The 26,965-nt window shown below is 37.1% G+C and overlaps 1 long non-coding RNA gene across 1 annotated transcript in view; it reads left to right on the top strand.

The window, feature by feature from the left end:
- The window catches only part of LOC133530654 (uncharacterized), a 48,845-nt gene extending 22,302 nt beyond the window's left edge, over positions 1-26,543 (top strand). The window contains exons 2-3 of the long non-coding RNA XR_009801346.1: positions 9,324-9,374; positions 25,701-26,543. This is a non-coding gene — a long non-coding RNA (uncharacterized LOC133530654). The remainder of the gene's footprint in view (positions 1-9,323; positions 9,375-25,700) is intronic.
- Positions 26,544-26,965: the final 422 nt, after the last annotated feature.

The following is a 26,965-nucleotide window of genomic DNA, read 5'->3' on the forward strand; positions in this document are numbered from 1 at the left end:
ACGAAGAATAGTATGAGCAAAGCTCTGGCGTGGACACGTGCGACGAACATTACCTACAATGGCGCACGCGCGTGCGCTCGCTCCGTGCACCCGCGCCAACTAGCGGACGCCCTTAAATATATTTCGAATATTTTCTATTCGGTGATAAAAAATAAAAAGGTAAAAGTTTATTACGCTTCCACGCTCTTCCGTGGTGTAATATTCTTTATTGTATACAGCATTGTTAGTGGCCACTTTTAGCTTCGCAATACTAAGAAAATCTCTTCTAGAGATGTGTTTTTGGCAACGAGAATGTTATTATAAGACTATGTAGAAGGGTGGTTGGTGTGGACCAAACGAACGATCATCGATTGATGCCATCGATCGATTGGTGTGGTAGCGTTGCCTGATCGACGGATACACCAATCGAACGATGTTGATCGATACCATCGATCGACATCGATCGATTGGTGTGGTAACACCCTAAGACAGCGGTTCTTTTCACATAACGATGCCTTAAAGCTTCTGTAAATTTTAATCTCTTTAACTAACACAAGTATCAAAATAACTAGAGATCAGCAATTATGGACTGTTTGTTACATTTTACAGATGTTTAAGTGCCTTGAACCTATCACTGTCAGAAGTCCGTCAGTTTATTCGGATACACGGTGTATAGAGGTCCAAATTGTGCCCCCCAACATTTCATACGTCCAATCTTCATCCCGCCTACACATTGTTAAAGCTAGTAGTTTACAAGACTATAGGTATTATAGGTATACAGGTGTAGGCACGTTGCTAATATGTAGTCAGAGTAGGTTTGTGTCGAGTAGGCCATCTTCGAAAATGGAATGATTGTGTGCGTATAGACCTGTTTACATTGTTTAGTGTTTAGAGCGAGTTCTCACATTTCTCTCAAAATACAAGTAGTAAATGTATGAACTTATAATAAATACTATTATTTGTATATTTTAAAACAGGCCTTTACCGCACAGCATGGCCACAGTCTTGATTAGCCAAAATAATACCTATGTGCAGTTTTTGTATAATTTTAGTTACTTCTTGAATTTTTAGAATATTTTATTAACCGACGGAACGTACACAGAATTTGCTGCTGCGATAAACTTACAAATGACCACTTGTTTAGTATATAAGCATTGTACATGTATAAAAAAATAAAATATCATTTCTAAATCATTGGCTGAAGCGGTAGCGAAGTCAACGTTTTGACTCGGGCAATTTGCTTTTGTATGTTCAGATGTTCTCCTCTACATATCGCATTCTTAACCCTTTTCCAGGCATAGTACGATTCATCGACTACATTCGCGCCAATAGAATTTCAACCTTAGCTATCGGATTTAAGGTTCAAATTAGATTGCATTTTCGGAAAATGTGACTTGCTTTCAAATGATTCATCAAAGCTGTATGTATTGGAATATATTTGAAGTTTTTGGGAAAACCTTGTAGATTGGTGCGGCCTGGGAAAGGGTTAACTGAATCTTATTCTTAGCTACATAGAATTTTTCTGTGATTTCGTTTTTTGGAAAATGTTCAAAACGTTGGAGATTGGTATAAAAGACTTAAGTTCCATTACGTTCTATGTCACTTAAGACCATTCTGAGTACGCTGTGAAAATGGCTCAACGAAGGATTTTTTTATACATGTTTTAAGCTTATCGATCTTATCGCGAGGTCTACAGCTCACAGAGCTACTAGTTATACTCTTGGCCTACTGAAGTTACCTATCCTTAGTATAAATGTTGTGAATCTACTGTTTTGCCTGAACTCTGTCGTAAACTTACGAGGCAGGTGACAAAATTGCTTGCATCGACATTATTGTGGTCAGAGCGCCGCATATTAAATTTCTTGGTAAGACATTGCATGTATGTACATTGTTCGTATACGTATATATGTATTAGGCAGCATTTACACGAGAATTGTATTGGCGTTAGGAGTATACCTATAGGTCAAATAGTGAAAAGTGTACAGTAGTTTTAGTCAAAGGATAAAATAATTAAAGCATATAGGTTTTCTTGGTTTGCCCAATGAAAACAGCCTGCAGCCTTTTGGGTTCAGAGTGATCTGCCTGCGAAGCAAGTGGTTCCGGGTTCAATTTCCAGTGGGCCCGGTTTATTTAGGCGATGAGCACGGTAATCTATCTACCATACTTTTACTATAACAGGAGTGTTATTGATCTCAATATCGGATTGATTGGTTCGTGTAAGGAAGTGCCATAACTAATATTTATATTATTATTCGTAATCTCATATCAGCGTTTTCCTGGTTGCTCCTTAAGGAACCCGGGGCCCATTTTGGCAACCAATATTATAAACGCTATCAAGTAGATACATCTGCAAGCGATACTATAAATCTCTTCAGTATAATTCGAAATTCGGTAGCTTAGTTGGGTAAGAGCGATTGGATCAGTGTTCCAAAAGGTCGCATATTCGAGTCTTACACGAAGCGCTAAAATTTCAATTTTATTTAAAAACCAATGTTATTTACGGTTGTTATGGGTCTCTAAATTATTATAAACTTATTCTTCACGGCAAGCAAATGGAATAACCCCATAGATCGGTGTAGCTAGTTCGCTTACCATACAATAGCGTGCGCTAGCGCTTACGAAATATTGTTCGACGAAATGTTTTCTGAATCGTGTCAACGTTCACACACTACACTGCGACCTAGCAAAGTATTATTTATTTTTAAGTATAGTTCGTACTATCCACGATAACGCGCAGATTTGTGAAAATGTAACCTTTAGTTACATGACAATATGTACGGTCAACCAATTTGATTCCTAGGCCACTATAGAACCATGTCATAATGACTTCTACGGCTGTGCTTATTGAGTGATGCATATCATGTATAGACTAGTTAAAGCGACAAGGTTCTATAGTGGCCTAGGATTCAAATTTGTTGACTGTACATGTCAAGACACGCGTCTTTGTGAATGACACGATCTATAGACATATACGCACAATAGTTGATAGCGGTGGTGACCGAGTGGATTCAACGTCCGATTTTCAATGCGGACCGAAGTTTTTCAGAACTTATGTACCTGCGGAATGCCATTTGATATTATTTACCACTAGATTTTCGGTGAAGAGAAGCATCATCAATTCATCAGGAATACAATGTTATCATCTTCATGGCGGCCTGGAGTATGAAAGCAAATGCCATCTGATATTCCAACCCAGAGGGTCAACTAGGCCTAGGTTCAGTCCAGTTTCCTCACGATGTTTTCCTTCACCGAAAAGCGGCTGGTCAATATGAAATGATATACCGCACACAAGTTCCGAAAAACTCATTAGTACAAGCCTGGGGTTGAACCCGCGACCTCCTAATTGAAAATCGCACGGTCTTTCCGCTAGGCTAACTGCGCTAAAATAAATTAAATAGAGATGCGAAAAATGCTTCACTGAGTCGAAAAGATTGATATCTTTCGCTCGCGGAGATATATATCACTCATTTGACTTAGTGGATCTGTAGACTATATTGTTCACGAGTGAGTAAAGAGAGATGTCAATCAATCAGATGCACACAGCCGTAAGTGCGATCAAGATGGCGACCTACGCGATACAATCCCGCCATGTTTTCCCGACACCTGCCGAATCGCTCCGAAACTGTAGTTTCGCATATTCGCATCGCCTCACTCGTTTGGCTGAGATAGATGAGTTACTGAGCAAGTTAAACCTTCAGTGAGTTAAAGAGTGAGTGAGTTCAAAAAGATATAGTTCGTTTAAATCACTCACTCGTGAATGAGACATGTCTAATAGAAAAACACTGTGTTACAATATATAGTGTTTTAGTTACTTCTAAAAAGCTAACGCAGTTACGCTGCAGTGTACGCTAACCAAGATCCACCGCCCACTTACAATCCATTGTTGAAGTACTATTCAATCTTCTGGCCTTCGACTGAACCAAACAATAAATCTACTGATTAATAACTTTATAAGGCTTACAGATTGACTTCACACGAATAGGTGTAATAAAATACACGTTAATTGTTACACTTTAGTATGTTTTGATAGCTATTCTTTTCAACTTAGGGAACAAAACAAATCATTTTAATTACAGATCGTGTCATTCACGAAGACGCGTGCCTTGACTCGCATTATCATCTTATTATAGATTAGATTTGACATTTCTGCGTGTCATCGTGAATGACACGTACTATAATATTGGGATTTGTGCTTTTTAAGTAGTCTCACTACTATATACAAAATTTTAAACAGAAATAGTCATCAATTAAAGAAGAAGTGACCAGCCCTCTGGTGGCTGAGGCTGGTTACGAACCCGGTCTCTTCTTAACCCTTTGAACGCCAATAAGTCGTGCCCGTGGCGCCAAGAACGCTTATAAGTGCTATGGCGTACGGTCTAGGTATTAAATATTGACACAGACAAAGTGACAAACACATGTACACACTACCTTAATGTGTGGCCAATAAGGTCGTGTATACATACCTTTGGCATTTTGACCGTGTCGATATTTAATTCCTTGACTGTACGTTGTCAAAGTTCATACGATTTATATTTGCTAGCTTATGTCAGAGAAGCCTGCGCGGTGACCAGAATTTTGACTGGACACTGTACACTGAACAAACACATGTTTCAAATTGGAAAGAAACAAGACGCGACATGCAGGTTCTGCCATGAGTCAGAGGAGACTGCAATGCACATTCTCTGCTCCTGTGGACCACTAATGTCAAAAAGAAGTACCCACCTAGGGCGGCACGTATTGCAACCCTATGAGGTACAGAACATTACGGCCCAAAGAATCTGGAATTTCCTGGATTCAACGGGCATCAGTAATGAACTTTAAAGGGCTGTCACAATAGACCAATGCCTGGTCGACGTGGCATTCAAAGGCCCACAAACTACAATAATAAATAATATGTCAGAGAAACTGGCGTGTGCATGACTTTCTTGTATAAGGGGTCTAACTATAATATTAAAAGAACGGTAGGTGATCAAAATACATTTATTTGGCACAATGAATATAACCTCTTCCAATCTAACTAACCACACGACAGTAGTACGCTTGTCGCTTAGACAAGCAATTATATTGTATCGAGTTCTAACAAAACAAAACGTACTGACCTGCTAATAATACAATCAACGTAACCACTTGTAATTTGCATCGACTGTCATCGTTCGACTGTCATCGTTCGAATGTCATCTCCCGAATGCTCGTTCAATATTTAAGATGGAGGGATCGATCACGTGACTCTTCACGTGATCGATCGTTAGAAATACTTTTAATAGTATAGTTAGCTTATTTAATCTAGAAAAATGTATTATAATCACAAAATATCTATATAAACTAAACAGTATCCTTACACTTGGGTTTGACAGATGGCGTTCAAAAGTTTAAAGTCTTACCTTATAAGGCTTAGTAGTATCAGTATCTACATAAAAGGACTGTTATATAATATATGTATAATATACGTATAGAAGAAATGTTGCATGAGCTCCAAAATTCCCAGACACGATGTGAAATAAAATTTACATGTGTTTTAAATCGCTGTAGATTTAAAGAACAGTCAAATTCTTAGATAACCTCGAAAGCTGTAAAACGTAGAGTTATGACTGATAGTAAAACAGACGTGTGCATATATTATGGTTACCAGCTATTGAGTTAAATTTTGAGTTAAAAATCTGTATTCTACAATTTGAAAAATCGAATGCTAATTCTTCTTATTAATAACTTGTTAATAACGGGTTTTTTGCAACGATAAATCCGCATAACATATTTTTTAATAATATTAAGGAATATAGCTTCGAAAATGAAGTAATTTTGAAAATATCAAAATCTTCTAAACAAGAAGCATTAATTTTGTGCCATAGCAACAGTAAACATGATGCCTTGGTAAGCGTTACAGTACTGCAAGTGTCGCCAGAGTCTGAAATAGATATTATTTATTTATTTTCTTAAACATTGTACAATACATGAAAGTACGAATTGGGGACTTAATGCTAGAAGGCATTCTCTACCAATCAACCATGAGCTAAATCGAGAGATTGAGTTGGTGCAGGGTCATAAATACAAGAGTTAAATTTAAATGAAAACGATCATGATGAAAGTTAGTGATTTTCTAAATTACCCCGTTTTAAATAACCTTAATGCACCCTTGTTAATTACAACGAAGAAATACTAATTTATAATACAAAACATTCAGGCCATTGTTATTCGCTAAACATCAATTTGCATTGTCTTGTAGATGGTATCGACACCTTAAGGTCGAGCTTATTCCAGCCACATTTTTATTATTCGCAGCCATAGTGTGTGTTTTAGTTTTTAAGATATATTACAGTACATATGGGGCTACTTTATAGCACTAGTGCGAGAAGTAGCATATTATGTTACTGTGTCGAACATTTAAAGGGCCATATGTACTGTAAAACGTTGTACGATACATGTGCGAATAGGTAATTCGCAACTCGTGTCGATTTAAAACACTCCCTTCGGTCGTGTTTTAATTTATCGCCACTCGTTTCGAATTTCCTATTTTTCGCACTTGTATCGTAATGTACTATTTTATGATATGTCTGCTAGTTTTAAGGTATTTATCTAAGTTGCCTGAAAATAAAGATTTTAATTTAATTTCATTACATGTGTGTAGATACAGCAGTGTATGTAACTGTATATAATTATGCGTTAAATACTCGTGAGATTTTATGAAACACGCTTCCAGCTCGTTTCATAAAGCCACACTTGTATTTTAATGTCTCTCATTATGTAGCAGTCACATGAACTACTACTTATATATTAAAAATGGTCTTCCTGCAACGATTAACCCGAATGACTTAGGAATTTATTAGTGAATATAAAGACGATATTAATCATTACACTGAAGAAACACTAATTTATAATGCGAAACATTTAGGCCATTGTTGTACGCCATGCATCAAGTTGCACTATCTCGTAGATGGTATCGATACCTAAAGGTCGAGCTTAATTATAAGAACACGAACTGTGTGAACTTAGGAATTATTCTAGGAATTTTATTTGTCTTAGCATTATTCTAGGAATAGATTTAGATTTATTTCTTTCATAATATTAAATTACAATATAAATTATTTCAAGCTATTCTATAATATTAATATTCTAGCATTATTCAATTATTCTAGGAATTGTGTTTGAATGTGGATTACATTTATTTAAACTTTTATAGAAAATGTATAGCTATTTTAAAAATAAAATTAGCTTTAGCTTCGAAGTCTTGGAAGTGATATTGTGCCTGTGGTTCTCGAGAAAGTCCTATATAAGTATAGTAAAGTTTCGGTAATACATACCAGGTCTTTTCTTTGTAGTTCTTTCTGACTTGTTAAATAGAAATATAACCAAATGGAAAGGCCCACTGGGCAAACTGAACTCAGGTAGACAAAGAAAGAGATGGGTTGATGACATAATAAAGAAAATGCAATAGCAGGAAATTATTGGGAAAATACTGCTGAAGACAAAGAAAAATGGAAGAAGATGGAGGAGGCTTTACCCTCAAGGGATCACACATCATAGAAATATTATAAAAGGAAAGTCAATTTTATAACAGATGTGTGAGAACAAAGCTTAAATAATAATAATAAAATAAAAATAGAAATATCGACCAAACACACTGCGGTCGAAGTTTTTGCAATAATTTACTAGTAATAAATTTTTTTAGCCTTAAAATAAATAGCCGAATTTAGCTAAATCGAATGGATTTTAGGTCGTCTTTTTACTTTTTTGTCGACAACTGATTTTTTTATGCACTGTACTTATACGGGACAAGCGAGTTCAAGTCACGATTTATGACCACTATATATGCCTTATAATTTTTCTTAAATACCTATCGACAAACATACTAGTGATTATGTAAATTATACCTAATATAGAATTCATGAAACACACATTTCAATGAAACAAATTTTCATTGTATTATTATTTCTATATGAAACCCTAAAAAAGCCCAAGTTCACAGTGTACTCTCGAAAAGCTTTTAAAAAAGAACAATAGCTGTCTGAGCAAGTGAAACGCAAGGTCGTTGCTCATTGACTCGCAAATGCTCCATAGATATTCAGACATAGACAATGTAGATTAGTCATCCGTCGACAAGCGCTGACACTACGCTGACTTGTGTTAGGGGGTTCACTCACGGTACGATTTATCTTTACAATCCTTCGTTACAGATCGATCAAAACGATGGATCGGTAGTGCATGTTTACTTAATCGACGACAAAAACCTGTACAATCATGGATATCGCAACGATGAATCGCCGTTGTATGGTTCTTTGCGATTTGATTTTTGTCACATTCTTGACGAAAGCCCCGCAGGCGCTCCATCCCTCAATCGCGCACCGATCGTAACGTCCAATTGCTCCATGTATGCCTGGCAATTTCGAAGCGACTGATCGTGCACGATTCTCGTCAGAGTGATTGAAGCGATTAATCGTACCGTGAGTGACCCCCCTTACAACGCACCAGCTTGTCAAGATGGCCGTGTTAAAATTATGGAAGGTGGAGGCAAGGAACAGACTCTCCTTAGGCAGAACTGTTGCAAAAGTGTCCAGCTGTCAGCTATAATTAATAGTTCCAAATCTCTCCAGAGTAGCGCTAGAGTAGCTAAGAACCTAGGCGTTATTGACGGAGTGAAGTGCGCTGTCTATGATTAAATTTTTTTCTCAGGTATTCTATGTATTGTAGCGCCACCTATTTATGGTTTTTTGTCGGTCACTTTTTGGTATATGGAGATTCTGTTCCTTGCCTCTACCTTCCATAATTAAAATGGGTCATTGACGGGTTTTCCGGGAAAAAAAAGGAAAAAATTATGTTACAAGGCGGTCAGTTTTATATGATTGAGCCCCAGGCCCACTTGCGCGTTCCAGGGTAAGCCAACTAACTCGGAGTTAACCGTTTTCATAGTACAGTTTAACCCTGTACAAACGGTTAACTCGGAGTTGGCTATCCCAGTAACGCGCAAGCGGCGAAAGTGGCCCTAAAGGGTTAAGGATCTAAAAAACCAGCGCGCCGATGAAATATCACCAAAAAATCGATAAATGAGACATCAACCTACCCTTTTTATTGGCACCTGGCAATAAAACCTCCATACAAAGTGGCGGAGGCTGGCCACACCATAAACTTTTTACCGGCAGCTTAAAAACGGAAAAAACGAATAAAAATGCCTCATTAAATGCATTATTACTTTTTCTCAGGCCCGATGCTTAAGGGCAAACGAGTTGTTTGACCAAAACTTCACTTTAAAGCGCTTTTTTTTGTACCTACGTTTCTTTTTATTTATTTCCTGTTTTGAAATGGTGTTTTTATATTTATAAAATAATCTAAAAATGGTTTCTTTCTTGTTTCAGGTATGTAAATTTACCAGAATACTATCAGACTTTGGCACTACTAAAATCTTTGTAAGTATACTTAACTACAAAATTAGCTGATAAACCTTTTAGAAAACTAGCTTTTGACGTAGAATGATGATGTCTGTGATACAATCTATCCTATTAGTATTTCCCTATAAAACTATCTCACTATATATCAAATTTTATATAAATTGACTCAGGTAGGTAACAGAAAGACAGTTAGTTTCGCATTTACAATATTATTACAAACAGAACATCCTACCTTCTCCTAATTTTGTATTTACATACGTTGTTTCAGTTTTTTTTTACTGTCATTAACTCGATTACTTTAGTCCTTAACTAGCAAACTTCCCCTTAACATTTTAAACCAAATTACCACATACGCACGCCCAGCCCATAAATCATGGCAGTCAAGAATGGCGGAGTTCAAATTTCAAATTTGGAAAAAAGAACGCCCCGGGTGCGTTCCGAATACCGCCACCGATTCGGATTTGAGGATCGGGACGTGTCTAGAATACGCTCAATTGATCGCTGTGTCACACTAGATAGAGCAAGTGGTCTAATCTAATATTAAAAATCTGTTATTGATTGATATTTTTCCATGTGGCTGGCACCAATATATTATTGCGTGCTGGCTATAAACTTAAGATACAAATTTTAAAGTTAAATGAGATTTTTAAAGTTTAAATTGGCCTTTAGGTAAGACAACTCGCGTTTGACAAGTATATGAACATAGGTACATGTAAATGTAAAGCTATGTGCGACTTTGCATTGGTGCAGGAGGATGGTATTGCGGGATCTACCAATAACTGTGGCTCAGTGATCCAATGGAGCTTGTCCTACGACACGCTAAATATTCTTCTTCTTCTCTCATATATTCTTTCGTAATGATTAGTCCTGAATTTTACGAAATCTAGTGTAAGGAATCTACAGCTACCATAGATAGCAATAAAAATCTGGCTGCGAGCTTGCCGCGACTGGATTTGCGCTGACGTTCCGATTTAACGGTCGCGAGATTTGAAATTCGAACGCTTAGCGGTTTCACGCTTATTTTGGATTCATGTAGTTTAGTTATGATATCAGATTTTGAAGGAAGTTTCGCTGCAATAGGTATGTACTTAAGTTTTGTCGGTAGGTGGATTGATTATCTTTGGTTTATTTGAGCTTCTAGGAAGATAAATAGGTAGTTCTACTTCAGCACAGCAACAGCAATAGCACGAGTTCCCAAGCAGTAGTGTTACCTCTGTAATTCTTTACTATACTTAAGTCAGTTGAGAGTAGATGAAAATGTTACATGATGTTACCAAATGTTAAATCCTGAAGGGATTCATCTAACTTTATCTATGGGAGCTGTAAACCTAATATGCCTAAGTCCTACTACCCTAATCAACCCTAAACAACCCTAATTCCCTAGCCCTACCATACATTCAGTTTACATATAAATAAATATAATAAATAGGGATGCCTGCACCTTTGCTACCTACGGGTACAGGCGGAAGGTTGGTAGGAAATGGGTAAATGGGTATTTGGATAATCACTGCTAGTTACACAGACTCATGCAACTAATTAAGGCTGAAGGTGTCTTAAGCCACAGTGATGTAGGTTTAAAGATCCAGGCGGTTTTGTATTTATTATTATTGAAGTTTGTGGGCCTTAGAGTGCCACGTCGACCAGGCAGTGATCTATTGTTACAGCCCTTTAAAGTTCATTACTAATGCCCGGTGAATCCAGGAAATTCCATATTCTTTGGGCCGTAATGTTCTGTACCTCATTGGTTTGCCGCCCCAAGTGGGTACTTCTTTTTGACATTAGTGGTCCACAGGAACAGAGAATGTGCATTGCAGTTCCCTCTGTCTCCTGGCGGAACCTGCATGTCGCATCTTGTTTCTTTCCAATTTGAAACATGTGTTTGTTCAACTTACAGTGTCCAGTCAATATTCTGGTTACCGCGCAGGTTTTGTGCCTTTTGGTTTGTTATAACTACCTGAAAATGTACAAATTGTTTGTTTACTTTTATTTAAATACCTACAGATACAGTACCCCTAGTGTAACTTTGATCGACATCATAACGTGACGAACGCGTTTGCGTTAAGTCTCATTTTGTATAGGATTTTGAGTTTCCAAAACGTCCCGCTTGGCGCGCTCTTTCGAAATCAATACAAAATGAGACTAAACGCAAACGCGTACGTCACGTTTGGAAATCGAATTTATTTACACTAGGGGTACAGAGCACATTGTAATATGCCTACTTGAATAATAAACTATCTTTACAGTACACATGGTGCTACTTTACTGCACTAGTGCGAAAATTAGCATATTACGTTACTGTGTCGAACATTTAAAGGGCCATATGTACTGTAAAACGTTGTAATTTAATTAATTTGCAACTCGTGTCGATTTAAAACACTCCCTTCGGTCGTGTTTTAATATATCGCCACTCGTATTGAATTTCCTATTTTTCGCACTTGTATCGTAATGTTACTATTATCTTTATCTTATCTTTAGAGTATACCTACTAGACACGGTATATTACAACTATTAAGTAAAATCTTAACCTATATTACAATAGGTTCTATAAGATCAAAGGTCCTAGTTTCCCCGTCTTATACAGATTCCAATCTTATTTGACATAAACTAATCTATTCCCAATCCCATCTTAACTTACATCCATTCATCTCGATAACCTTTTACTAATGCTTATATATTAAGTATCCATATAAAATCGTTTGATCAGATCTACTAGATATATAAACAGGCATCAGACCATTTGCATCTATGTCTTGATATCTGATCGATTTGTTATTCACAAGGGCTAGTTTTTTTAATACTACGTCGATGGCAAACAAAGTTAATGCCCGTTATGGTAAGCCATAACAGCAGCCTATGGACTGACACAGTTGCAACTCTAAGGGCCAGTCCACACTAACGTCTTTGAGCGTCGGCGTCTAGTCAGCGCTATGGAAAATGGCGTCGCTGAGCAGTAGCGCCAACGTTGCGTCGATAGACCATAGATAGGCCATAGAGTTGACTAAACGTCGACGCTCGAAATATACTATTGTGGGGTCCCTCTAAGGGTATACATGCGCGTTGCCGACCCTTTAAAAACCTGTGCACTCCTTTTTTGAAGAACACCATACTGTATTCCCCTGACAGTAGTATCGTCATATTCATATGTTGTCCAACTACGTAGAGATTTAAAAATTGTGGCACCATCTCATCATATTGGTGCGAAACACAAGATAGACAAGTTCAAATAGAAACCTAGCCTAGTTGGCAGTGACCCACGAAACTGGAGGTCCAGGGTTTGAATCCCGATAAGGGCTGTTTAATTACTAATAAATACCTATACATTTTCTCGAGGAGCTGCAGTATGGGATTCTTCAAAGGAGTGTCCAGGTTTTAAAGTGTTTACAAGCCTGGAGTTGGCGTTCATAGGCTACGGTGATCGCTTACCACCAGGCGGGCCGTACTTTTTTTGCCACCGTGGTATGAAAAACTCGACTCGGGCTCGCAAAGCTATAGGAATACGTGCGCATACGCTTGACAAATCGTTTTTGCAATCCTTAGAGCGAGACAGCAGAGGTTAAGGGTCATGCCATCATGCTCTTATTGGGTAATTGTAAGTATATTATGTGGAGAGTGAGAATTATATTTTGTAACTTTCTCGAGTCATGATCATGTCTGACCCCACGTGCGTGATATTAAAAATATTAACAGTTTGAGCAGGAGGTCCCGGGTCCGAATCTAGTAAGGGCATTTATGTATGTTTACCACGAAATTTGTTCCTTAGTTCACATAAATATTAACCCATATGTTACCTGTGTATCTATTTATCGACATAAGTAATAAGTATGCATATGTATAGTCGCCTAATATCCAAAGTACAAGCTTTGCTTAGTTTGGGCCTGGTTAGGTCGATCTGTGTAAGATGTCCTCAAATATTTATTTATTTTACTAACACCTCAATGACTTATTATGGCGTGGTCTATGTCCAGCAGTGAGTGAGCAATATAAGGATCTTGTCTTATACCTTTCAACGAGCAATTCTTGTATATATATTTTTTTTTTTCTAGCTAGGTCTTATTTCTGGGAAAACGCCCAATTTTGAGTTTTCAAAGCTCGGTGTCCCAGATACTATAAATAATGACTATAATGAGTACTAATCGCGTACCTGAGATTATTTCATCATTATCCACATAGATTCCAAAATCATGGCATATTTATCTCAGGCTACATATATAATTTTTTTTTTAAGCTTTTGTAGTGTCGATTGAAGGCACAGGGCCCTCGCTAATGATACGGGCGACCCTGTGTCCGCGGTGACATTTGCGAAGGGTTTTCATGACTTATGCGATGCCGGGTCCGGCATCACCATCAGACAAAACAATGGTGATGCTCAGTTTTTAGAGACCCGGCGTTGTTTTTGTGTTTGAGCTTTGATGGACCCATGGTCCCCGCATTGAGTACTGGCGGCCATGGGCCCTGGAGTTGGTGGTTGAGATTTGTTTTTTGTGTTGCGAAATATTTAAAGTTTTGATATTTTAGGTTGGTTGTGCGAGTTGGGACCGCAGTAGATGTTGATAACACTACTCGACGAACGCTGCTGCCCATACGTCGGTATTCCCTTAGTCGCCTTTTACGACACCCACGGGACGAGATGGGGTGGTGCTATTCTAAGACGCCGGCACCACACGGCGACAGGCTACATATTCCTTTGTATTATTTCAAAGCAAGCTTAATTTCTCCTAACATTTCACATTCAAAGTCACAATACAATACGAGAGGAGACCGGGGCAAATCAGAACAATAATTATTAATACGCGATCAGCGACCGTTAAGCCCCGCCTCCCCTAATTACCGGGGACAAAGGAGCCAATGACTCGAAAAATTACTATTGTACCGTCTGCAGACTATGGCGGGGTGACGAAGGGCTTGGATATACAACGTGCTCACGAAATACCCGAAAGATTTTAAGTGTGTATCATATCAAAGGCTAACTGAAGGTTAACTGGAAGACATCCCTGAAAGGGATAAGTTCGCCTTTGTACAAATGATGTATGTTCTGTCCTGTTTTATGTTTCTTTCTGTACAATAAAGTGTTTTACTAATACTACTACTACTACGAGTACATACTTAAACATAAAAAATTTTCTGGAAAGGCAGTTTTAGAGTAAATACCAATTAAAAAAATATTTTTGCAAGTTGTTACTAAGGGTTGATAAAACGCGATGTTGTCACTATGATGCCTAGTCTAAATATCCTTTACAGTACATATGGGGCTACTTTATAGCACTAGTGCGAGAAGTAGCATATTATGTTACTGTGTCGAACATTTAAAGGGCCATATGTACTGTAAAACGTTGTACGATACATGTGCGAATAGGTAATTCGCAACTCGTGTCGATTTAAAACACTCCCTTCGGTCGTGTTTTAATTTATCGCCACTCGTTTCGAATTTCCTATTTTTTGCACTTGTATCGTAATGTACTATATTGACAGGTATAAAAAATTACAAGTAACACTAATTTTTTTTTTTGCTAAACATTTTTTTTCTTCTTTTGGCCTCACATATGCGTGGGTAAAATCTTGCGGGTTCCTCGTGAATACTTTGTATACTGATGGCCTTAGTAAATTGTCAAGTATATATAAGTATCAATGATATTAGCTACCTAAAGGCTGGAAAAGATCGCTTTTTAGCGATAAGACCGCCTGTTGTTTCCCTCTTCTTAATGTGCTGTATTATTTGTATTGTTTCTGTATTCTAATGCCCATCGTAATAGTCACGCGTGTTTGCAAAATAATAATAATCACTATGTATCTCGAAAACAATAGTTATTTGTGCAACAAGAGAGGAAAGTTGGTTTTTCTTGCGAGTGTTGATTTTGAGTTCCGAGTAAGCAAAAGATTCTATAATTTAATCACGGGCGAAGCGAGTGATTCTAAGTTAGAATCTTGAGCGTAGCGAGGGACTCAAAACACGAGATGTAAAATAATTTTCCTCTCGTGTGACACATACAACTTTTCACCTCAGTAGTGAGAATATATTAAAGGTTAAACAAATTCAACATCAAGTAAAGTTAACCACATTTATTTACATTCATGAACGAAAGTAATCATCATTATCGACAGCTTTTAGAGATATTCCTGTATTCATGGCCTTCACTAAATTAAAAACCTACTTTGTCTCACTCTCTGAAGTGACGAAAGTAGGCTTGTTCGAGCTGCTGAGGTGAAAAGACAATATTAAACTAACAAACCTGTAAAATTGTTAAAACATCCGTCAATATTCCTAAGAAAACGGAATTACTCTTTCCCTAAAAGCTTAAATCTTCATTGTAATTTACAACATTTCACTCCAAACTAAATTAAACTTTATTCGAACAGTTCCACAGTTCAAATTTGCGTAACATTGTAACGGTCATTACATCGCACGAACATTCAAAATCCAACTCTATAGTGTTTACTTTACAGTCGGAATTTGTTTAAATTAGAAAGGGTCATATAAAAGAGAATTTACAACTATCACATACGAGAAGCTTCAGTGGATGAGATATGGGGTCACTCTTAATTCTTATGAATAGACCCTGGACTATTTATCTGAATCTCCCATAATATTTGTCGAATATAAATTTATTGGTGGTTTTATCAACTTTATTGGTTCCGTATGCAGTTCTGGTGCCAGTTCTTTGATATTATGAAAATTCAAAAGTATACAGAGTGGGACGTAACAGTATTTTTAAAATTTTCAAATTTGATGATCGATCTAAATAAATAAATATTATAGGACATTATTACACTAATTGACTAAGTCCCACAGTAAGCTCAATAAGGCTTGTGTTGAGGGTACTTAGACAACGATATATATAATATATAAATATTTATAAATACTTAAATACATAGAAAACACCCATGCCTCAGGAACAAATATCCATGCTCATCACACGAATAAATGCCCTTACCAGAATTTGAACCCGGGACCATCGGCTTCGTAGGCAGGGTCACTACCCACTAGGCCAAACTGGTCGTCTAGGAATAAACAAACGCAAATAACATAATAAATATTAAAAGTTCATTCCTGCCCATTCACATAGCCAAAGCCGAATCTTTTTTTGTTATATTTAAGAATATATAAAACTATATAAACACATAGTTACGATTTTAAAACTATTTTTCTCTCCATTGACTTATTTTTCCTTTCCTTTCGAAATTCTCCGAACTTATATAATAATTCAAAATTTAAAAATAAATCTAACGAAGGGGCATAGCTGTTATTAATATAAGTATGTAAGTAAGTAAGTAAATATTCTTTATTGTGCACCATACAGTTAAAAATAGTCAGGAAATGAAAAAAACACGTAAAAGTTAGGTAACAACAGGCGGTCTTATCGCTAAGAAGCGATCTCTCCCAGACAACCTTTGGGTAGCAGGAAACTATGAACTTACAACATTGAACGGGTAGTGCCGATATACATATAATTCAACAAAATGAAGACGAAAACAATATAATACATACCTACATACTAATAAAATAAATACATATATACATACATGCATTATATATTATACAATCATAAATAAAGGCAAGTTAAGGCAGCGAAAGGTAATGAGTCTTCAAAAGATTTTTGAAAACGGGAAGGGATTTAGCACGTCTACTGTACATAAAATACATAAAATTGTAAAAAAATATTTTCAATAATGTTAAAATCCAGAGAGGAAATGAGGACTACGTTTGTATGGGAAGGAGATTTCGCGCAGGTCCTCCATTTTCCTCTTAATGCAAACGCAAATTTTGACCGCGACATAAAAGTCTTAGTATCAAAATAATAATAAACATAACGTACATCTAATTATAATATGTTTCCAATAGAAGCATATTGGTTACACAAATGTTACATCACTAGTGAAAGGCGGGTCAGGGTTTGAACCCGCGACCCGCAATCACTCAGCGAGGGATTAGGGTTCCGTGTATGCTAATATGTTAACAGGTAACAAACAATTACGGTTGGACATACACTTAGGAGCAAAACTGTCCAAATAGTAGCATATTAGTAGAATGAGGAGAAGTTGATGTCGATCAAGGAGAGGGCACATGATTAATACATAACTGTACTCCTTGAAATTTTCTACAAATCAGCTACAGATTTGAACTGCCGTCTGACCTTCCAACCCAGAGCGTAAAACTAGGCCTTGTGGGGATTAGTCCGGTTTCCTCACGATGTTTTCCTTCACCGAAAAGCGCCTGGTAAATATCAAATGATATTTCGTACATAAGGTCCGAAAAACTCATTGGTACGAGCCGGGGTTTGAACCCGCGACCTCCGGATTGCAAGACGCACGCTAGGCCATCAGTGCTTCTTAAGAATATACTTAATACATATACACCGTGTTTTTATTGAATTTCGTTAACTTCGGGGTATCGGTAAGTACGTTTAAGGAAACTAAATGGCATAGTTAATTTCCAAAAAAAAATTTTTTTTTGTTTTTTTTTTACCTTTTTTATTTTTATAAAAAGTAACTAACTGTTGCATATAGCGTTGTTGTAACACGGGCATTACATTTAACTCAACCAAACAATTGAAAACTGTGACATATCAATGTCATTTCGAACGTCGATCGTCCGAGATAGTACTTACGTTTAGTAGCAAATGTATGAACTCGCACTAAACACTAATCAATAAGTAAACAGGCCCTAAGGCAACTGTACACGCTCGTAAGTGCCTTATAAGATAAAAAATAATGATTGTTGATCTCCGAAATGGAGTTAATTAGAATATCGGTGTCTTTGAGAAAGTTACTTAATTTAAGCTCAGGAATGCACCCTCGAAATTAACGCAAATCAAAAAAAACACGGTGTATAAACAGTTATATGACTGTTTTAGCAAAACTAAAAAACATCAAATTTCACTGCCACAATGACCTGAATTTGAATTCACTTTGCATAATAATTAAACAAAAAACACAATCCAACTGTAACCTCCTTTCACGGAAGTTAGTTAAGAAGACCATTTTGTTCTCACACTAATCAATCATATACGGAACCGCCCCACAAAAACCCAAAAACCATCCTCATACAACCAGTACTCCACTTACCATATTTGGACCTTATGCGTTTAAAATAAGGTTTAAAATGGCACAAAAAATTACTTTATGTCGAAAAAACGAAGAACAATCACTTAATTAATGCAAAATCGCACTTGACAGCGAATTCTCGCCGCCTGTCAGGTTGCATATGTTAATATGTCAATCTGTCATGTGGAGAGGTTTTGTAATATTAAATGTAATATTTATTTGCTTAATATTTTAAGTATCATCATTTATAATCGTGTTTGTTTGTTTCTTGAATCGGAAATTGTGCGCGGAAACGTGATTACGCACCGTGCGGTTTTAGATGAAGTCCCTCCCGCGGACGCTTCGGCTGTGGAATGAGCTTGCCGAGGTTTTCCTAAGGGGTTACAGTATGGGGTTCTTCAAAAAAGGAGTGTACAGGTTTTTAAAGGGTTAATTAAAATCAAACCTAGGGGCACAGCTGTGGTTGATATACGACTAATTGTGTCAAAATATTTTCAATAATGTTAATGCCCAGAGAGGAAAATGGGGACTGTGATTTGTATGAAAAGGTGATTATCACGGGTCCCCCAGTTTCGTTTTAATTTATACTCGTTTGAAGGTTTAGTTACATACTAAAAATATGATTATTTTTATATTAACGTCTGTTGATCTATGCTTCCTATGGACTTATACAGATTTAATAAATAAGGGTTGGAATAACACGATAATTAATTAGAGGCAAGACTCGACGGGCCGTAAATTAATAAGTAACAAGAACTGACACCCGGGAATATTATCTGCAAGTTGTTTACTGCCTTGACCGGGAAATAAGCCGTTTCTGTATTGTTTTGTTAGGCGCTGTCCTAACTTAGAGGTCGGAAAACTTTTCAGTGGGGGCGTTCAAACGTTTATAGAAACCGCCAATCGAAATACATTCATTTATGTAGTTTAATTGTCCCACTGCTGGGCAAAGATTTCCACGACTCCCGATCTAGTGCCTCTGTCGTCAAGCTCACCATACTTATTAACCTATCGAATGAGCTAATGCTTTTACGGATATTGGAAAGCGATATGTAAATGTACTACATACCTATACGAGGCCTGGACGTTAGTGAGATGACGATATGAGTTGTGCTGGTGTCCGACTTTATTACCTACATATAACATGAGTGTCACATGATTATCCACCTGGTTTCTTGAGCTTAATAGTCGCCTCCAAACCTCCCCTTATAGCGATCCCATTCCTCACTCAAAGTTTACCTTAAGTTCTTATTAGCCTCACTGGATCACTGTTCACTCTGAGTACTGATAACGTCGGTCACAATCTACAAGAGACACATCATTATTCTAATAACACCATAAGAACGTCCTTGACTTGATCTAAAAGCAAATATCACTCCCCCGTAGATTTGTTTTCACACAACCTCCTTTTTCCTACTGTCGTTCTCATCTACCCTCTCAACTTCAGCCAAAAAATCCTAACCTAACCTAGAAGCGGTTATTTAACTTAAACGTGACTACTAGCGCCATCTACTCCATGACGTTGGCAAATATTAGCCGGTTCGCAATACGTTCGTGACAGCCTCTTCCAGTTGTTGAGGTGTAACACAGCAGACCTGCATGATGCCACCGCGCGCACCGGCCGATGATGAAAAAACTATGTCAGTGTCGCTTGTCTTTTGTTTTTGCCTTGTAAAACTTTCTCGACAATTTGTTGACGAATAGGACAACTCAGATTAGTTTTATGTTATGTAACGCTTAAATGCTATATTGTTGTTGAAAATTATTTCTTAATGGGCTGCCTCTAACGCAGCCCTTTCTTATGGTTTAAAACTATATGTTGCGTGTGAGTGTGCTCCGTTAGTGGCATTGTTTCAGCGTGTATATGATCCACAATAGCTAAAGTTGCTTCAAGTGTGTCGTACTGCTTTGCCGAGTGAGCCCTTAGCATAGGAGACACGCGTAAGCGTATCGTAATACGCGCGTAGAACGAGAGCGCTACGAACGATTTCGAACAAGTCCGCACATGAAACGGCATCGTAGCGTATGAGATTTCTGTCGTCATTACGACAGGCGTAGCGTAATAACAAAACTTCTGATATAATTGAACAATAAAAAATCTTCATCTGACGAGAAAGTAAGATCGTCGATACATCCGTCGAAGACATCTGACGCTAGTAACGCCATGATTTTAACTAAGATTTCACTTATAAAACGATTACGCTTACGCGACACTTACGCGACGCTTGTGGTGCCCAGAACTCTACGCGTTTCGTAGTCTAAACGTGTTTACGATACGCTTACTCTTACGCTCCGTGTGCTGAGGGTCTTAGAACAGCTCTTCCCTCAAGTCACTGGTTTACTGTGTAGAAACGGACTCCCCATGTTGATAACCCATGTAAATTCACATGGCAACATCTTGACTATTATATATTGAAATTCCTAAGCCAGCAAATGTTAAAAATTAAATTTCCATATTATATTAGTAACTTATTACCTAATATATTACTAAACCTATGTTAATAATGTTTGTACAATGTAGTACATTGATTATTATGGGCATGTAGGCTACTGCAGTACTGCCAGAAAGCGTCTTTACCCTATCCGCTGTGGCTGTGTGTTTAAGGTAAGTTAAACTACTTTTAATAATACCTATTACACTCAAGATCAATGCATATCGATCATTCTGTATACCTAAGTGCTCTTGAGTAAAAACAAAGGTAGTCTAGGTAGAAGTTCCCTGCGGTGTGCATTTGACCATTAATTGGTTGTTTTAACCGCCTAATTGCTTGCACCTGTATATTTCAATTACATACCCGGATTTTAGCCGTCTCTACCAATATCCAGCGAATATATCATTGAATTTTATAAAATTCTAATGCCCCTTCTAATACGTATGAGGAGAGATTTGGAACAGACCCTTAAATAATGACCCGTATTTTTTCATTAGGAAAAAAATGGTTGGAGTGTTTTTAATTGGATCGAACCTTCCTTCGGTACAAATTGCTTCAGGTATCGTATTTTTAAACGTATTTACCATACATTACGCAACAAAGGCAAATCACATGCCAACCGCGTTAAACAAGGAAATATCTAATTACCAAAACCTCATTAGGACAAGTTTGCCATCCAATTATATTAACAAGGAGAGTCATTATAACGTCCCTTGGGGCCTGGTGTATGGTGTTGCGTAACATAGGTGATATATGATTTTGAATTAGATATAATTATAAGTACCGTAAAACCACCCAACTATAGTCCAAAGCTCCCAACTATGGTCCACAAATAAACTCAATTTTTCTCGTTCAGGTGTGTATTTTACTATATTTTTGAAGTTCTAAGGCAAAGTATGTTTATAAATGGAAGGTAAAACTAGGAGTAAACCACAAGTAACATTGGTATAGATACTTAATTTCCTTTTGAACTTGTGGACCATAGATGCAGTATTGGACTATAGTTGGGTGGTTTTACGGTACTGTAAACAGCGAAAGCTAGAAATAACAATAAATAAAAACAACTGGAATAATAATTGTACCCACCTGACATGTTATACCTAACATTATAATAGACTGATGTTATATTATGTAAGTTAGCTATAAATACTTCTACATATGAAAAATTGTATTGACATGTAAAACTATGTTTTATAAAGGAATAAATGAATGAATGAATGAATGAATGAATAATAAATGTATAAATGTGCGCTGTGCGAAGCGCTTTTTTGCATTTAAAAGAAGATAGGTGTAGCTAGGTTATGTTGATATTAAAAGTAATAAATAATTAAAGCAAGAAATATTACTTTGCTAATCCGCGAGAAAATAACGTGTTAGTCAATCAGTGCTAACCCGTTATACTTACTTGCGTATTTTTACATGCAATTAATGTTCCCACCTTCCCACCGCAAAAATAAATACGCACATAAATATAACAACCCACCACCAAAAGTACAAAACTCGACACGTGTTTCGCCTCTCTACGAGGCATGCTCAGGAGATGCTGGAGATGTTGACGGTCTGACACCCGACAACTGAAACCTCTTCTTCTTCTCGCGGATTAGCAGAGTAATATTTCTTGCTTTAATTAGCATGGATTTCCGCAAAGTAACGCCTGATACTATTATTTCTCAGAAAGTGCGCCTTTAAAATCTTTGAACGCAGTTTTATTCATCTCCAATAGTGGGTATTGCGAATACAATGAGTTATCTTTTATTTTAACTCTTTTGTTCAATGACCTTACAATGGCATTGCGATATTTTGTCAAGAAAACAAAAGCGACAACAGAAACAAGAAAAAATTCACATACGTGAAGAAACGGGAGGTTTTTGGGGCAGATGTCCGCTGGGAATATCGGGAAAGGTGGATTGGAAGATAAGGCTGCGGCGAACTTAACGCGGAGGGTAGTAGTGGTACCTAGTAGTAACCTTTTATTGTACAAAAACACATATTATAAGTAACATACAATTAGGAAAACCGAAGTACAAAGACGAACTTATCTCTTTGAGGGATCTCTTCCACTTAACCTTGGAGTAGATGCAAGAAGAAAGTGAAAAGAGGGTGACTAATACAGCAACATTTACAACTAGGTACCAGAAAGACAAATAATATAAATACATACTTAATTCAGAGAGATAGTTTCACTTAAACATACTGAACTTTATTGAATGTAATACTTTCAAAAAATTTCGGCTGATCTTTCTTTATTCACTCCGACCTACAAACACTAACAAGATTGATTGTCGATCAGATCAAGATAGAAAAGAACATTGTACGAGTTTAGTCCACGAACATTTATGGTGGAAATCCATTTAGATTAGTTTTTAATACAAACATCCAGAAGTTTAAGTTAATTTAACACACGTAATAACATCTAATTAACTAACTAAACTACCTATATTATGAAGCTTAACTTGAACTTATAAATAAAAAATGCTCCCCAGATCGTCACTATGTGTTATGGTGCCCAGAAGACTGGCAGCGTTACCCCTTTGGATGGCGAGACAGTCTCTAGCCGAAGTAGCTGCCAGCCCTCTGGTCAGAGGCATCCACAAGGCGCTGGGATATCTCTTTAAACTTAGTTTAGTTAGTTTATTTATTTGTTATTTAAGTTTATTGTATTTTATCATTTTGTGTTGACCCAATATATATATATTTAATACACGTAATTACGATGTTGACTGTAATTTTGTTCTTCAGTAGTCTATCATTACTAATCTAAACTCATGCGCATGTAACTCCTCTGGAGTTGCAGGCGTACATAGGCTACGGAGACTGCTTACCATCAGGCGGGCCGTATGCTTGTTTGCCACCGACGTAGTATAAAAAAAATCTAAAACCGCGTCTTCTTCGGCCGCGGCCTTACTTCGCACAAGTTACGCGTTTTGTTTCAACCTACGGAATCCAATGAATAACAAAATATATCCACTCTACACACTTATTGGATGCGTAACAACATTAACACCATTTCCAGATGCACATTAAATATCTATAGGCGGACCTTATACCGGTTTCCTTCTCCGAAATGCAACGAATAAATCTTAAACGAACTAGATCAATTATACAGCGTTTTTGATACGACCGCATGACCAAAGGGCAGTTAGTTTAGGTTTTTTTGACACACTTTCATAGGTTTTATATAAAAATGACGACTTTTATTTTTCCATATATATTCAGCAAGCAATGTTAATCCAGTAATTTTGTCGACTTTTGTAATGGGGTTCTTACTTAAGATGTTTAAAGGTAAATTGAAAACGTTTCTATGAAACAAAATTAAATTACCACCACAATAAGCAATAAGATGTACTGTACTTACTTATTAATTAACTAGGCAAAAAGCTAATCCATTTGTTGTTAAGGGAGTTCCCTCTGCCAACAGTCTTGCTGTTTGGCAGAAGAAAAAATTGTATAAGCAAGGGTTTTTTTTTCTTTTTTGTTTTTTGCAGACCTGTTTATATGTTGGCTCAATGAATAATCCAAGTTTGTGACCTCAAGCGCCGAACGCACCTTTGCCAAAAAACGAAAACACTTTGTTTAACTCAAAATGACGCATTACGCGATGTCACAACTGTACAGAAATTAAGTATGCTCTGATTGTCAAGAGGAAAGTGGGGGACCCGCGCGAAATCACCTTTTCATACAAACGTAGTCCTCATTTTCCTCTCTGGATAATGACATTATTGAAAATATTTTGACACAATTTGTTGTATATCAACCACTGCTATGCCCTAACGTTTGATTTTTTTGAATTTTTAATTATTTTGTATAATTGTTGGTGCAATAAAGAATATTTACTTACTTACTTACTTATTGTAAGAGTTAGGAGCATTTAAAATTTTGTATGAAATCTGTTATTTGCTCCTAATTTTTACATTAATCAAAAAACTAGTCAAACGTAGGGGTGTAGCTCTGGTTAAAATACATCAAATTATGTAAAAATATTTTCCATAATGTCAAAATCCTGAGAGGAAAATGGGGATTACGTTTGTATGAAGAAGCGGCTGTCCTCTTTCCTCTTAAGACTAAATAAAAAAAAGTGTTTTCATAATTTTATACCACTAAAACCGACGTCTAGATTAAGTTTGCGGTTATATCAAATATACACACTAGAAATTTGATCAGACCTCAAAAATGACACTACGGGAATTGCGCCGCGAGTGACTCAACTGTACCACAAAGTAAATAGCGGCGGCGCGCGCAGGAGCAGAGAGTCCGCTCAGTATAAAGTGCCATTTTCGCCGCACACACAGACGTGACGTGGCGTTCTCGGGCACTCTCGGGCAGAGCTTAGTCGAGCTGTGTGCGCGTTGCTCACTTGACGTCCCCGCCGCTACGTAGGTAATACTGTCATGTACGTCAAAATGCAGTCTCTAAGGAATGTAAACATGATAAGATGTATGTATAAACCTATAAACGAATCAATGTATGTATGTCTGTAAACTTATATTACCTACTCCTTTTTAAAGTTCGAAATTAATACAGAAGCAACCCTAGTGAGTCGGGCAAGTTTAGGTATGTATTGTCAAGAACTGCGAGAACGGACCTTCTGTTTATTTTTTATTTTGTGACTACTGCGCGCGGCTTGACAACGTCAAATATTGTAATGCCGCGCAAGAGGTTTAACATAAATACCTGTAGGTTTTTTTAGTCAATCAGAACTTTTTGATACCGAGATGATCGAGGATCGACGATCTTTGGTTCAGATGATCGAGGATCGACGATCTTTGGTTCATTGTCCAAGTATGAAATATTCTAAATCAGTATAATGTAATCTAAGGAGTATGCCTTTAAGTTGTTAGATTTTTTTTCAATAAATATATTGTTTTTGTTTCAGGTAAAATTTAGCTTTTTCCTCGCAAGTGTGATGAAAACCATTGTGTGTAACTCCGGGGTAAGAATATTGCGCACGCACAATCTACTATTTTTTAAATAATCTTCAACGCTCATGTAAAACCTTCAGGAATTACAAATACCTGTAGTCTACAGGTTCCGCTTACAATCTACCATCGCTTTGCTTGCCACCATCGTGCTGAAATTCTCCAGCCAACTGTACATAAGTAATGCCATTTCATGAACAAAATTATCCGCAAGACGATTCACTTAATAGGTATACCCAAAGGGTGAAGAAATTACAATTTAACCCCAAGAAACCCTTGTAAGTATTTGAACAATATGAAGTTACAATTAGAGCCTTTGCTCTGTCGGTTGGATTCAATTAAGGGGTAATCGGAAATTTCTGTTCATTATCTTTGATGTTATTTTGGGAAAAGGTCAAATTTGGAAATTCTTTGAATTAATTTAGGAATTAAGGAATTAATGTACTTTTACAGTACATATGGTACAACTTTACCGCACTAGTGCGAAAATTAGCATATTACGTTACTGTGTCGAACATTTAAAGGGCTGTATGTACTGTAAAACGTTGTACGATACATGTGCAAATAGGTAATTCGCAACTCGTGTCGATTTAAAACACTCCCTTCGGTCGTGTTTTAATTTATCGCCACTCGTTTCGAATTTCCTATTTTTTGCACTTGTATCGTAATGTACTATTAAATAAGTGTATTAGATGTGTACCTAAACACTTTGTTTTAAATGAAAAAGAAGACACGCTAGACTCATTCATAAAATAGACACACTAAAGACCTTCAACAAAACATAGAAACATAACATACCAGTGCCCCTAGTGTAAATTTAGTCGATAGCGAAACGTGACGTACGCGTTTGCGTTAAGTCTCATTTTGTATGGGTTTTTGAACAGCGCGCCAAGCGGGACGTTTTGGAAATTCGAAAATCTCATACAAAATGACACTTAACGCAAACGCGTACGTAACGTTTCGCTGTCGAAAATATTTACACTAGGGGTACTGATCGCACTTTTAGCTGAAAATTTCGGACACGGCCGCCCGTAACATCGGGGGCCAGTCTCACCAAAATGCTACTACATAGTCACCAATAACCACAACAATAGACAGTACCTACGAAACAAAGAGCAACCGGCCGCCCGTAATTCTAGCGAGGGCCGATTGACTCACACCAATGACTCTACAAACGAAAAAAAAAAAAAAACTGTTTACACCAGCATGCTGGTAAAATATA

This window comes from Cydia pomonella, chromosome 23 (assembly GCF_033807575.1).
Source record: "Cydia pomonella isolate Wapato2018A chromosome 23, ilCydPomo1, whole genome shotgun sequence".
NCBI lineage: Eukaryota > Metazoa > Arthropoda > Insecta > Lepidoptera > Tortricidae > Cydia > Cydia pomonella.